The following is a 15,369-nucleotide window of genomic DNA, read 5'->3' on the forward strand; positions in this document are numbered from 1 at the left end:
TTGTATGTGTTAAGAATTATGTTCCTGGGGCTGCCTGGGTGGCTCAGTGGGTTAAGCCTCTACCTTCAGCTCAGGTCATGATCTCAGGGTCCTGGGATCAAGTCCCACATCAGGCTCTCTGCTAGGCAGGGAGCCTGCTTCCTCCTCTCTCTCTCTCTCTCTACTTGTGATCTCTCTCTGTCAAATAAATAAAATCTTTAAAAAAAAAATTATGTTCCTAATAAAAAGTTCAAAATACAAAAATCGTACAGAAAGTGGGTAGGCTGGCCTACCTGGAATGAAGGGTTTGTTCAAAAGCATAGTGGGGAAGGCAGTTGGGTATCAGATTTGGTAGGAGAGGGTATTTGTGATTCTACCCTGTGGAGTGTGGATGAGTACTGATCGACACTAGACTTCGTTGACTGGACTTGGTCTTAGCATGAGGTCAAAGTGGAGTTGAAGTACAGCCTGTCATCCTCATCAGGGATGGAAGGATGGCCACAACCCACTTAAATCTGGGTCGGCCCCACTACGTCTCATCTGGTATATTCAGTTCTGAAAGGCACATTTAAAAGGGGCTTTTTACAAACCTGAGTTTCCATGGTGGGACCCCTCAGGGACAGAGGAGTGTCTCACATCTTGTTGAGAATCTTGCTAGCAGAACACTTCATTAACTTGAAGCTTGTTACCTGGAAGGGACTTATTTTCCCTTCTGCCAAGTCCCTCTCCTACCCTTTTTCTCTCTCGCTCTCCCCTCCTCTCTCGTGGGCCTAATAGTGGGCAGTTAAAAGGAAATAAAACCATTACTATGATTCTCTAGTAATTGAAGGTATGTGTGTGTGGTGGTGTCTAATCTCCTGAAAACAGATTTTAACAGCAGACGGAGCTGTACACAGCGTCTCTGAACCATTTGGAAAGGCCGATGTTTTACTGTAGCTTCTGAAACAAAGTTCCTTCTTCCTTCCTGTTTACAATGTTTCTCTGCCGCTGAGAAGAAAAGAGGAAAGACATGTCAGCCATTTGGAGAGTTGGTAATATTAAGGAATTAATCATTTGGATATGATTCAGTGGAATGCTAAGCAGACAAGAGCCCACTGCTGTATTTTCAGGAACTTTTGCAAGCCAGCTGTTAAACACAGCCATGAAACAATTGTAGAAACATAAGATATTAAAATGAACGTGACATTCAAACTCATCACTTCCTAATGATTTTACTATACTGTGCTATTATCCACACCCCTAAGATTACTTATGTCTCCTGTATCTGCATCGCACAAGTCCCATTTCACGGTGCCTGCGCACTTCTTCTCAAACCCGCCTTTAGTGCTGTCATGTTAGTAGCTTGAAAGGGGCTGTGGTGGGAATAGTTATGCCATTCGAAGTGGCAAAGACTGCGAATCAGGCCTCTTCTTCTCCCGTGGAGAACTGATTGTTGAATACATACCAGCACACTGGGTATGATTATGGTGTTCCAGTTGGATGTTTTAGAGATAACATTCTGAAATAGGATAAACTATGATCTCTAGAATTTGTTTCAAGTAATCCAGTGAGGGTGGGTGTTTTGATTATTGTATCAGAGTGGTGGGCACATTGGCCTCCTTATACCCTTCTCTTTATATTTATGTATGTTTAACATTCTCCATAATAAAAAGTCAAAAACAACAAGGAATTAAGGAATGCTACAATGAAAAATAGATAAGTTGCTTGTACCCAGTCAATAGTCTGGTACCCGTCGGCCCCTCAAACTTTGATGGCAACATTCCTTTGATAAAGTATTATTCTCTAATTGTAGAACCCTATTTGTAACTGATTCACATAGATCACTGAGTTTAAATGGCTGTTTCTCATGAAATAAAATCAAGAAATCATGATGTGCTATTTGCCATACCCATGAGGACAAAAGAATCCAGGAGAACCCTCCCTAGGACACTGAAAAGCTCTCTTTTCATAGTGGGGGAAAAATGCATTTGTTGGATTGCAATCCTGTTTGCAGAACCAGTGGTACAAATAGGAGAAAATGAATCAAGTTATTGCTCACAGGGCTACTTCAGATTACATGGCAGCTGTGTACCCTTCAGATTTATTTTCAGTCTAGCTGGCTTGAGTCATTGCTCAAGAAAGGAGTGCTGTCAAGTGAATTGTCTTCTGTGCAGATGACGAGAGCCTTTCTAAACATTGCCTCGCTGATACACATGATGTGTTTAGAATTGCTGGCCTATAAATTCAATTAGACCCAAGCCAGTGGCTTCAGAAGCGTAGCATAGGTTACATACTGACTGCATTTCACAAAGAGTACACAAACACAGTGTATTTCCTTGCACGTACCTAGACATCAAATGGAAAATGTGTAGCATAGCTTACATAGAATATATCTCTTTTCCCCTAAGTTTAAAGTCCTTTTCACTTCATTCTTAATAAGAACTTAGATTATGGTAATAACTTCTTCTTGTCTTTGATTGTGTAATAATTCATACCAACTCAGTCCAGTTGACCAGAAAAAAAAATTACTATGAGTGAGGGAACACAAGTGGTCACTGTGATTGTCCCATCAAATGGTGTGGTGAGGAAATTACTATGTTTTATAATGGGCATAGGGAAGGACAGTAAGAACCTTGAAGAGAAACTAGTCTAGAATATCTGTGTCATTATTTTATGTGCAGTCTCTGGTCCATGTGGAAAGACAGACCTAGACTGTTCTGTAGGTTTAACCACGGCAGGGGGTGGAGGGGTGGAATCACAGTGTCAAGCAATGAAAACAACAGATGTCAAACTCAGGTAATCCGGGTCAGAATACCAAAAGGAAGCCTAGACTGAAACAGGAATCAAGATCAGGAAACCAGAAGTGAGTGCAGCATGGGTAGGACAGAAACCATGACTCATCCTCCTAAGACAGAGCTGGACAGAGGGGTCACCTGGGGTACCTGAGACATTTTCGGACCTGGCTGCAGTTTTCCCCATGTTAACTCCTTTGCATCCACAACCTGCAGTACCCCCTGGGGTCCCACCGCGGCATAAGTCCTGAAAGAATTTCTTCAGAGTCTATAAATAGAAATCATGGTTCAAGATTAAGTTGAAGCTTGCAGATTGAGACATGAATGCTAAGGAAAAACACATGTTAAATTCTTCAAGTATAAGAATTGCAGGACTATGATTGATTCACTCCATTATAATTTACCAAGCCCCTACTATCTGGCTAAGTGCTGACATACCTCAGTGCACCCTCCAGGTAAAAGCCCTGTGTTCTCGGAGCTTACTGCCTAGTGGGTAGATCTAGACAGTAGACTAAATAATTCTATAGTACATTAAACAGAGATAAATTAGAGAAAAGCAAAACAGGAAATATTCTCCAGAATTAGATTTCCCCAAGGATACATTTTTCAACTCTATCAAAGCTAGCAAAGATTGATAGTTACAAAGGTACAAAACACACCACATCTGGAATTCCTTCGTGTTTCTATTAACTCGTTGATAAACTAAATATATTCACTGTTTTTACCACCAGTAAGTTTAGAGCACAAATGAAAGGTGAAGTACCATGGGAGAGGTAGCAGCTTTTTTTTTTTTTTTAACACTGAAGTAAAATGAAATATATACACTACATATTTTGTGAGAGAGTTGGCAGTTCATGATCAGGAAGGCAATGGAGCCCTTACAGTAAGGAGGCTTTGATTACTGTCAGGTGTCTTTGATTACTTCCAATCTTGTTTACCTCCAGCTGGACAGACAAGTAGAAGCCATTCAAAGCAAAGAGGGTAGGTGCATGTGTGTGTGTATTACAAAATACAGGTGATATATATTAGTCTAGTTGATTGCCTTCCTAGAAATTTAGTCTCATCTTTAAAGGAAATATTTAGAAAGGAATGTATAAATGAATTTTTTATAGAAGATGGACCAGACTACCTTAAGTTTTTTATTTTAAATATTTTTTTCCAAGTTACCAAGCTTTTCAACCAGTATTAGCCAGAGTCAGCGCCAAAAATGTGCAGTGTAACAAATTCATTTATGTGTCTGCTTCTCCCTAGAGTGTACCACAAACTTAGAGTTTTAAAAACCACACTCATCAGTCTCCTCCACAAATGTTCACAATTGACCCTTGGCCAAGACTAGGGTGGTCACTTGCCCTTGAGCCCTGGGAGTCCTGAACATCTAGTCTGCCACCAAGTCCTTCTGAGCAATACCTGAGGAACCTAGAATCCATGTCCATAAGCTGTTTAGTACCCGCCTGAGGTGCTTAAAAGTGTTTCCTTTTATCCCCTCTCCTCTTCCCATCTAGGCACATCTTAGTTCAAACCTTCTTTCTTGTTTTACCTCTTCAACTGTTGATCTGGTACTCTACCCACATTGTATATTTCCCCTTCTAATGAATCCCTCATGCTCCCACCAAAGCAGCAGATTCTAGATTTCTAAACTTAAAATTTGACACTCACCAGATCATGTCACCCCCTTGTATAAAACCCCTCATTGACTCCATGACATAGTGCCCATGTCTCTTTATGACCTGACCCTAAATGTCCTTTTGTCTCACCTTCCTCAGCTTTCCAACTGGCTTCACTCTTGAGACCAATATTCAGTCAAAACTTAGCTCTGCCAGACCCCTTATAAAGGTCTGAAACCTTAATTAGGTTAATAAATTATCCTTGATTTAGAACAAAAGCAAAATTCATGGGCTTGCTCATTGGTATTCCAGTGAATATTGGAATAATAACTAGCATGTAATGATTAAAGCCTTTTATCAGCCCAGCTTGATTCCTCTTTCCTGTCCCCATCTCTCCCACCAGCCAGTATTTGTCAGGTTTTCTCTCGTAATACTACTAAATTCCTTCATCCCTGGTCATTTTCACTGACACTCCCCAGTTCAAGTCTTTGCTGCTCAGTTATTGAATTACTGCAGTAGGATCCTACCTGGTTCCTTTGCCTTCATTCTGCCTCGCTTTCTTCTGCTGCCCCTGTATCTCCTGTGCTCCCCACCCCCAGGTTAGTCTTCCTGAAACATGGCTTGCATTCTGTTTTAGAATCTCTCATGGTTCTCTTCTGTGAGTCAAGTCAAGCCATACTCTTCATTCTGGAACCTTCATCCTAAAAGTCCTCACTAAGTCACTTATTTGTGAAGTCATCTCCCTCTGACTGAACGTTCTCTCCTCAGTGGGACTTGCTGTCTATTGCTCTTAACTCCAGACCTCTCTGTTCTTGCTCTTCTACAACTGAAGTTCTTTCTCATCCAGCTCCTGCCTATCCCTGCAGGTTCAGATCCAATCACCTAGGCTGCTTTCTGTAGTCCCTCAGCCATAACTTTGTTGACCTTTGTACAAGGTAGCTTTGGATGGTAGCAAGAGCACAATGGTTGGTGTCAGTTATTGGATAAAGCTCATGTTCACAAAATGTGGCTTGGGCAGCTTGTTTTTTCCTCTCTGAACTGGTATCCTTATCATAAAGTCGAGCAAACAATTTAAATGATTTATGGGGGGAATATGCTCCATAAACTTGAAAGCATCATGCAGATGTCGCATTGTTGTTTCAACTATATACCGTTTGTAATATATTTTGATATTGTTTGATGTTGATAATGTATTTTCCTGTTGCCTAATCACTTAGTGTATATTTCCCATCTTCCTAACTTTTAAGTGTATTTTAAGGGTAGATGTAAGATGAAATACAAAAATGAAATGATTTTCATTTATCATTATTCCTTCTTGTCTTATCCATCCCACACCTTGGCAAACATTTAATAAATTTTCCCATCAAGAGAATCTAATGAATAAAAGTGTAAAGTTTCAGGCACGATAGGAAAGGATAGTATTTGATACAGGGAGAGACAGAAACAGGAAGAAAACAAGGTGACTGGAAAGAAAGAGCCCATCTAGGGAATCGGCCTGCCTCTTCTTTCTGACTTCTTTTGTGGGTCCATGGACAAGCTCAAGATTCAACTCCTAGGCTGTCTCTGCAAATTTTTTATACCCAAGCAGTAGATTTGCCTCACTTTCCTAAGAGTAACAGTTCTAACACAGACTAGGCTCTCAAATGTTTGTTGAGTTCACTACCCATATAATTTTCCTACTGTCACACATCCATGTGCACACACAGTATGCTTCTGTGCACGTGTACATGCCAATGGATTTTTTCTCCTCCCTTTTCAATTTCCTTGGCACGAGTAGTAGGAGTGTGTCTGCCTCATCTGCAGGGTGCCACTGACACATTTGCAGTGTGTTTGTGCAATGATGGGAGTCCCTGATCACTTGATAAAGCCATAGGTACTTCCAGAAACTATTTATTTAAATTGCTAAGAAGTGTCCAAAAATACAGCATTTTAAGATTAAACTTATTCAAATAATACTTAAAATTAATAAGAATAAAGAAGAATCATCACCACGTAAGAGCTCATTTTTGCGAGAGTATCTTCTAGCCCCTCTCCCACTGGTAATTTCCTGGGAACAAGAGAGAGGCTGGTGGAGTGGTGGAGTTTCTGATTCAGCTTAGTGTCCAGCTTCGAAGAAAGCTATCAACTGGCAACTCTTACTGGATTACACTCTCCTTAGACTATAAGAATAACCATTAGGTACTCATAACTCTTCCAATGCCTGTACCACCAAGTCTCAGTACTCAGTTAAAAAACAAACCAATCCAACAGTAGAATACAGTTCCTCTTTTCAGGGAATTCCTAATTTGTGGAGGATAAGGGAATGCTAGGAGCGCCAGCAACACAATTAGGAGAAGTGGGATTTTCTTCATACCTTAGAAGCCAGGGGTGACTTGCTTTCTTCTCCTGCCCCTGTATCTCCTGTGCTCCCCACCCCAAATCATTGAGGATTTGTGATTGTTTTGTTTCAGAGTAGATTTAGTGGCGTGGAAAATGCCCACTTAAAACCGTGTTCTCCACTCACCAGGCGGGCTGGGTGAGTGCTCACATATCAGATGACCCAGCCTGGCTGCAGGAGAAGACATCTGCATAGAATAGCGGGGAAATTGCAGAACAACAAAGACTTATGCTTTTAAATTCCTCTTATTGCTGCTTTAATTAAATTGAAGTTTCCACAGGAAGGGACTTTCAAACAAATTTTAACAGTGCCTCAGCTAATTCCAATGCATTCTTTCATTTTACTTGGCTTTCACAATGTGATCATACGTGGTTTCACTTCCTGGTGTGTCCACACAAGCCTGTTGTTGCTGGGAAATATTTAAATGAAGCATTTGGGAAAGAAGAATATGGTTTTGTCATGGATGAAAGCATTTGGGTTTGATTTTTATTTAGTTCATGTAGTAATTTTTATAGTAAGATTTCTGACGCCTGAACTGGCCAATCAGTTGCCCAAAGAAGACTTAAAAACAACAACAAAAAAAAACAACAACAAAGAAACCTTTGGCACTGAAGTTAATTAAGTTACCTTGTGGTAAAGTCGTCTACAGAACTGTTTGATTAGGCTGTGGTTGTGAAACAAATGAAATGTTGGCCCATAATTAGAGTAATTGTAACTTGATTTTAAGCAGAGGCTTGATTGCATGGTGAGTGACATAATGCCTAAGGACTCTTTCAGAAGGGCCCAGTATATTCTTAAGATGATGGCTTATTTATAGTGTGTTTCACATGGCTCCTAGTCTGTCTGGCACCATTTTGTGTGTGTTTTAAGATGACTTTTCTTGTGTATGACAGCATTGCATGAAGTATTTGGCTATTAATTCTAAAAGTGATGTTTTTACCCCAAAGTATCTGATTTCACCAAAGTATTCAGGTATCATCTAATGTTAAAAACAAAACAAAACAAAAAAAAAAAGGCAAAAAACAAACAAACAAAAAAAAACGACTGATCAAATCCATCTCTCATTTGAAAACACCAGTGAAACAGGAAAAGTCTGCTCCTTCAAAATCTAATTGTGTTTTGTCCAGGTACGTCATTTGACCCACTAATAGGAAAGTTAAAATATTTTGTTAGGTTGGCTCTACACCCAGCCTGGAGCCAGACGTGGGGCTTGAACCCCTAACCCTGAGATCAAGACCTGAACAAGATCAACTGCTCAACTGACTGAACCACCCAGGTGCCCCTGAAAGTTTAGTTATTTTAAGCATAACTGTTTTTCTTCTTGAGATTTGTGTTGTGCAGTCCATTTATGTTTTATTTTATGAGGTGATCAGATCTATACCCTAATATAGAACTAGGCTTCCTGTTCTTGTTGTCAAACCCCTCACAATGAATCCTTCCTGATGCTTTCAAGTTAATTTCCCCAATACACCCTAATATGCCTTTAAATGTCTTTTTTCATCATTCCCCTGCTCAGATGCCATCAAGTGTTCCCTATTGGTTATATGATCAAATCTGAATTACTTTCTGCTCTCATAAAAATATTTGGCTGTTGATTCTAAAAGTGATATTAAACTGACATAAAGTGGCTCTAAAATAGTCATTTCTCAGGTGCCTATCATGCATGAATTAGGCCTGAATTATGTCTTGAAAAGTTCTTAGCCTGACATTGGAGACTTTCTTTACTATTTAACCCTAATCTACCTATCTCCATCAGTATATGTCTCCATCAGTATATGTCTCTTCACTAACTCCTAAAATTCACCTTGGCATCCTCCTACCTTCTTTATTTGTTCCTCCATACCTCCACACCTCCACATAAAAGACTTTGTGCCCTATTTTTAATTCTTGTCCCTTTGCCTCCCATCTCGATAAATCTTAGGCATCTTTCTTGGCCCACTCATAACTCCTATGCAGTAACTATTATGCCTTTGGTGTATACTGCTCTACAATGCAACTGTAATCCATTTGAGCTTTCTTGTATTCATGCTTCATTTCACTAAAGCATGAAATATCCTATCACACTTTCTGTTGGGGTCACATCTCTGGCTGTGATACAGTTGGTGATACATAGGGTCCTCTTTATTTCTACATCCCTTCAGCTAGCAACAGCTAAGTTGTGGCCTTCCCTGAATGGGTAAGGCTTTCCACAATAAAAACAGATGGTGTTGTCAAATATGAATGGAAAAATATTATTTCTTGTGTGTGGTAAGGGAAAGAAAAAAGGACAGAGGAAAAAAAACACACCATTAGCTTTCTTGGCACAATCTTTCTGCCTTTCAAGTTTGGTTGCTAAGAAATAACCCTAGATTCATTTGCTGGGTACAAAGGAGAAACTTAGGTCACTAACCCAGAGATTGTGCTTCTTAGGCAGCTGAATTTGTCACTGAGCCAGACAAAGCCCCACCCTGATTTAGAAGTCATGTGTTAAACTTCCAGATGGGGAATGTGACTTTTGTCTCCCGAGAAGCCATCAAAACTCTCAAGTTCCCAAAGGAAACATGATTTCCCTGCTTTGCTAACACCAGATGAAGCTGCAGGGCCCTGTTGAGTTCTGAAGCCCAAAGCCAAGCCAGTGTGCAGAAACAGTCCATTACCTTTGCAGTGTAAGCATTCTACCTGATTCCTATTCATTCTTTGTAGGTTCTTGTAGAAGCCTGACCTTACTCTGTCATGTCAGTATGCCCTGAATGACCTGAAATTATTCTTAATACCATGGCTGAGCTGAATCTTTCTTCTTTGCTGATAGGGATTGAATCTGCTAAATGACTCAGGGACCTTTGCATGTCAAGTGGAATTTGGAGAATTGAAGACACGATGATGTGGTGATTGTAGGAAGTTGCTGTGATCTTTGTTCCAGGCAACAGGTCTAATTTTAATTCTTCATTCATTCATTTAATGTTTAATAGCAGCTTCTGACTGTAAGAACATGGCGGGGAGGGGTAGATAACAGCATGACACACGATCAGACCTCCTAGACCTTATAGTTTAGTGGGAGAGAAATGAACTTTTAATTGAACTGCATGAAGGTATGTGATAAGCACTGTGAACATGAGAGATAGAAGACTGAAGGAGTTCATTGTGATGGGCTTGGTCAGAATGGTCAGGGAAGGCTTTCCTTAGGAAGAATGTAAGTCATTGACTCTGGAAATCTGTGGCTTAAATGACTGTCCTGGTGGGGCCTTGGAGGTGAGTTTGATCTTCTAAGTGAACTGGTTTGCACTCTTTCAAATTGCAACAATTTCAAATGACAATTAGCCCTCAGGTGTTATTCTTATGCAGTGCTGTGCTACACACTGTATGTGGTACAATATTGTATCTGGTCTTTGCCCCTAGTTCTCAGCACAGTGTTAAAATCCTTGAAATTTCCCAGTAGGGCATCCTTGGTTACTCATAATGATCCCCTCTCAGCCATACCTGAGTTTTTGCTAATGAGGTGACTCTGGATGGACCCACTGAGAGCTTCAGGTTGGAGGCTAGTCACCAGAGGAACCAACCATGGGATTAGAGGGTTGGAACTTTCCATCTACCACCCCGAACCCCGACCTCAGGGGAGGGGGAAGGGCTGGAGATTTTTCATTGCCAATGGCCAGTGACTTAACCAACCATGCCTATGTAATGAAACTTCTATAAACACTCTCAATGATAAGGTTTGGGGAACTTCCCAATTGGTGCTTGGGAGGTTGACATATTCAGACTGGGCATGGAATCTGAATTCCACCCTCCCTCCCCCTCTCCTACCAAGACTACCACCAAGTAACATGCCCTAGACATCTCTTCCATTTGGCTGTTCCTGAGTTGTGTCTTTTACAATAAACCTGCTGGTTTGTGTTTTCCTAAATTCTCTGAGTCATTCAAGGGAATTATCAAACTTAAGGAGGGGGTTATGGGAACCCTTGGATTGCTAACCAAGTCAAACAGAAGAGCAGGTTGTCCGGGTCCTGGGACTTAGGACCAATGTCTGAAGTGGGGTCAGTCTTGTGGGACTGAGCCCTTAAACCTGTTGGAGTCTTAGGCTGACTTGAGGTAGTATCAGAACAGGACTGCGTGGGAGGGCACCCACATGGTGTCAGAAAAAAGACATCTCACCGTGGTTACGTTAAACGTAAACCAGATATTTTTCTGCTCCAGCAGAGGAGCAAATGGAAATCAGTGATTCTGACCAGGAGCCGTGGCTGAGCTGCAAATGTGAAGCACTGCTTTAACCCCAAGATGAACGTGGACTTTTACCAGAAACACAGATGCCAGAAGAGCTTGCTTTTTCAAAACTGACCTGTTTCTCCACTCACACTCTTGCTGGATGCTTCACTCTTCCCACACCTTCTTCCAGGGAAGAGATAAGCGATGTCAGCTGACCAGAATGTTCCAGAAGGAATTCTCTGGGCTGGGCAGATAGACATGGCTGCACTTTGTGGGCACGGAGAGCCGGAGGTTGTGGGTGTTGTATCATCTTTTCTTCTTTTCTTTCTTCAACGGACAGAATATAAATGGTCCATTATTAGTGCATTATTGCAAGGTTGGTTTGGAAAAGAATTTTTTACATTCGCTGTTATCTTCTCACTGCACAGTTGTATGTTTGGACTACATATATATGCCTGGACCCCTGGGCCTTTTGGAAAAATCCCTTTTGACTTTTGTAGTGGGTCTTAAATGTTAGGAGGTGTCAGTGACCTTGTGACTCCTGCTGCTTTGTTTCTTTGGAATCAAAGTGGTATAAATAATGCTCACTTCATGGGTTGTTTTGTTTTGATTTAAGATAATATTCCAAGGCCAAAGGTATCCTCTTTTAAAATTACTTTACCAGCAAAGAAACAAAAAACAACAACAACAAAAAAACTTTCTTTATAAGAGATCACCCTTATATTTATATGCCATTTTAATGATTCCAAAGTACTTCTGCAATATTTATTTTACCACCAGTATCAACCCTTGGGGCCTGTATGATTGTCCACATTGTAAAGGTGGACTCAGGCCTGGGTTGGATAAGCTGATTTGCTTAAGGGCATGCAGGTGGTGGTGGAGGCAGGCGGGGGACTCCAAGTACAGGTGGAAGACCAGCCCCTGCCTCTCATTCATGGCTTGTGCGCTGAATGAAGAAGTGAGGTTTCACTTGATGAGCAACAGGACTCCAGCAGTAAGGGAATAAGAAATATAAAAATAAATAAAAAGTGGGTGGTTTACACTTATCTAATGCAACTCCAGAACATTTAGAGGGCAACACATCAACAGAACAAGAACTCTATATCCCAGAACTGACTGCCGTAGCAATGACTGCTGCTGCCCAAGGAGGAGAAAACTGTAAAAATGCCCAGTCTCTGGGAGCATAGATACCAGTAACATGTAGGTAGAAACAGAGGCTTTAAAGGCTTTAAAAATCCCTTCTCACAGCACTAGTACCATGACACAGGCAGTGTGAGCTGGAGTTGGGGGGAGGGAGAGCCTACCTGACTTGTCGGGTTGGATGAGTGCCCACAGTGAGCCACAGGGTGAAGTATCCTTTCTTCCTAGTCCGGCTAGTCCCAAGTGAGTGATGATCACAGAATATGTGACCCAGTCAGCCCAGCCTTTTGGAGTCAAGCCCTCACATTCTTGGGAAGGAAGTAGCAAGAACCAATAAAACGGCAGGAGCAGCTGGATAGCATTTGTTCCCATCACATTCCATTGCCAGACCTCCCCACCCCTACCAGTGATATTATTTTTACTTTATAATAACAAAAAAAAAAAAAATCGGGTAGGTTTGATATGTTTTAGAAAGGTCTCCCTGACTGCAGTTTGGAAAGGGGACCAAGGAGGGCAAGAGAAGAAAATGTTTCGATTGTCTTCCACGAAGATTCAGCAGGCTCCACCCAAGAGAGTGGTGGCAGGGCTGCAGAAGGGGCTAGTTTAAGACAAAAACAGGTAGATTTGAGAGAATAAAAGGAAAGAAGGTTTGGGGCAGGTGCCAGACATTCAGGGACCAACATTCAGGGACCCAAGAAATGTGGATTGATTTGGTGTGGGTGTGGGCAGAAGTGGTGGGTTTAGTTTGGGACATGCTGAGTGTTAGGTGCTTCCACACATCTCAGTGGATAGCCAGGAAGCTGTTTGGGAGACGATTTTGAGGCTCAGAGTTAGAGAGCAGGGCTCACCATGTCTTTTTGGGGATCCCCTACGTAGAGGTGGTGGATGATCTTTTAGGGTAGCGGATTTCACTTGAGGAACACCTGTGCGTGAACAGAGAAGCTACTGGCCAAAGACTGAATCCTGGTGAACCCCAGTGCCCCAGGGATGGATCTGTATTAGGCCCCTTACATGGTTCCCAGTTACCTATTTACCTTCAATTAAAATCTGTGCTCTTGTTACTATGCCTGACCCAATGACCTTCTTTTCTTGCTGTGACCCACTTTTGCTCTCTTTTTAGTGAGATCGATTTATTAGTTGCCAATCATAGACCATTCATTGCTCTCTTTGTCTTTGAGTTCATGTTTTCCCTGGTGCTGTCACCATTTTTTAAAAATCCCTGTTCAATTCTTGCCTCTCCAGAGGAGTCTTTTCAGACTAAGTGTCCCCCAGCTCCAGCTGCAATTAATCAACTCAGAGAACAGTAGGATGTTGGAAGTGGAGGGTCTATCAATCATTTGGCTTTCCCTCCAACGTGACAAGGAAAGTCAGGTCAAATGAGGTGAGGTGACTCATTCAACGTTATACTGTCAGATCACTGGAAAGCAGGGAGTAGAAATTGAGTCTCCTGACACCTAGTCAGGGGTTCTTTCTGTTAAGCCATGCTGCCTTGTGGTTTTGATTCTTCCCTCTGCCACTGTCATGGTGACTTTCCTTCATTTGAACATCCAATCTCATTCCAGCATTCCCTCATCCTCATCCAGTATAGCCCTCTAGAGAGGCAGAGCAGGGATTTCTCTTATTAAATCTCATTTGATATGGGTCATTACTGCTACCCTCTTGTGCCTTGGATGGTCATTTCCACTCCACATATCCAGAGCCCAAGGAAGTAACAAAGCAGTCCTACAAAAATGAGTTCATAATTATGAGAGCCTCAGGAATTGATTGATTGATTGATTGATTGATTGACTGATGGGTGTTAAGTGCCCAGTAAGAATGTCTGCTATCACCAATGGAAAGGGTTATGATTGTTCTTCTTTAATTGCTTCCCAACACACACGCCATCTCTCCCTCCACCCACCCCACCTACCATCTAACCCCTCTCCTCAGCCCTCCTTCACATTAGGCTATCCTTGATGCCTTCTGCTAGATTGGCCTTTTTTTTTTTTAAGATTTCATTTATTTATTCGACAGAGATCACAAGTAGGTAGAGAGAGAGAGGAGGGGAAGCAGGCTCCCTGCTGAGCAGAGAGCCAGATTCTGGTCTCGATCCAGGACTCTGGAATCATAACCTGAGCTGAAGGCAGACACTTTAACCCAGAGCCACCCAGGTGCCCCTAGATTGGCGTCATAATAAAAGATTAATAAGAGGCTCAAATACTTTTCAAACCCATGAAAAGTTATTGGTGATTTTTGTAAACATGTGGGTGCCTCAATGGTTATTTTAAGGGAGGAAAAAAAAAATCTCATGTGTGTGCTTACCTAGATAGTCTCTAGAAGATTTTTGAATGTGTTAGCTTCATATATGGCTATTTCTGTAGTAGAGAAGATCTGTGCCTTTTCTAGACACATTAGTAGGATCATTTTCTCTCACACAGCCAAATACTTCTAATTCAAAGTAACAAACAAAACTGATAATTAAATAGTATTTATTATAATCTAGGAATTATGGGTAAAGTAAATTTGACACAGTAAACATATTTTTTATGTGTCAGTATGCCTTCCAGTACATCGGGGCCCACTGTACATTAAGTTTGTGTAATCCATTTATGTTCATTTTAAAGCAGTCAGAACAGCTTTTGTTTTACATGATTATAGGGTTTTTTGTGATAAAATACGCATAACATAAAATGTAGCATCTTAACCATTTTTAAGTGTACAGTTCTGTGACATCAAGTTCATGCACGCTGTTGTGCAACTGTGGATTGTAAAACATGGCCTTTGCTTGGGTGACACTGGTGATACCAGGCTTGCCTACAGTGTGAATCTTGACTGCGAAGACATGCACTGCATGAGAAGGAGGGGTAACTTATTTTTGCACCATCTTGTATTGTTTTGGCCTCACAACACTTTGTCTTCCCTCTGGGCCATATATTAAATGATTGAGGTAAGTTACATTTATATTTCACAACACTTTCTAATAACTGGGGTCCTGTGATATATTGCAAAATCTGGCATGGAAATCACTCATTTAGGTGGAGAACAGAACCCCCTGACGTCCAATCTAGTTTCTCTTTACAAGCTAATACTTTAAAGCCAGCCCTTAAAGGATTAATTTTAGATAAAGCTGTTACTCTGTTAATAAATTACCATTTTTGAGTGTTTCCTTTGTATCTGCTGTTGTGCTAAGCATTTGATTTATGGTTACCTCATTTAATTCTCTCTCTCTCTTTTTTTTTTTTTTTAAGATTTTATTTATTTATTTAAGAGAAAGAGAGAGCAAGAGCAGGGAAGAGGGACAGAAGCAGGCTCCCCACTGAGCAAGGAGCCCGATGTGGGG

The 15,369-nt window shown here is 41.2% G+C and overlaps 1 protein-coding gene and 1 long non-coding RNA gene across 2 annotated transcripts in view; one reads left to right on the forward strand and one right to left on the reverse strand.

Moving 5' to 3' along the window:
* LRRC8B (leucine rich repeat containing 8 VRAC subunit B) overlaps nucleotides 1-15,369 on the forward strand; it is a 64,442-nt gene that overhangs the window by 19,369 nt on the left and 29,704 nt on the right. The window lies entirely within an intron of this gene.
* LOC116873337 lies at nucleotides 222-5,029 on the reverse strand. Its single transcript, XR_004383791.1, has 3 exons — nucleotides 4,882-5,029; nucleotides 3,579-3,694; nucleotides 222-966 (listed from the first exon to the last, which is right to left on the reverse strand). It is a non-coding gene; the product is annotated as an uncharacterized LOC116873337 (long non-coding RNA).

The sequence above is a fragment of the Lontra canadensis genome, unplaced genomic scaffold (genome assembly GCF_010015895.1).
Source record: "Lontra canadensis isolate GAN:19392208 unplaced genomic scaffold, GSC_riverotter_1.0 scaffold33, whole genome shotgun sequence".
Lineage (NCBI taxonomy): Eukaryota > Metazoa > Chordata > Mammalia > Carnivora > Mustelidae > Lontra > Lontra canadensis.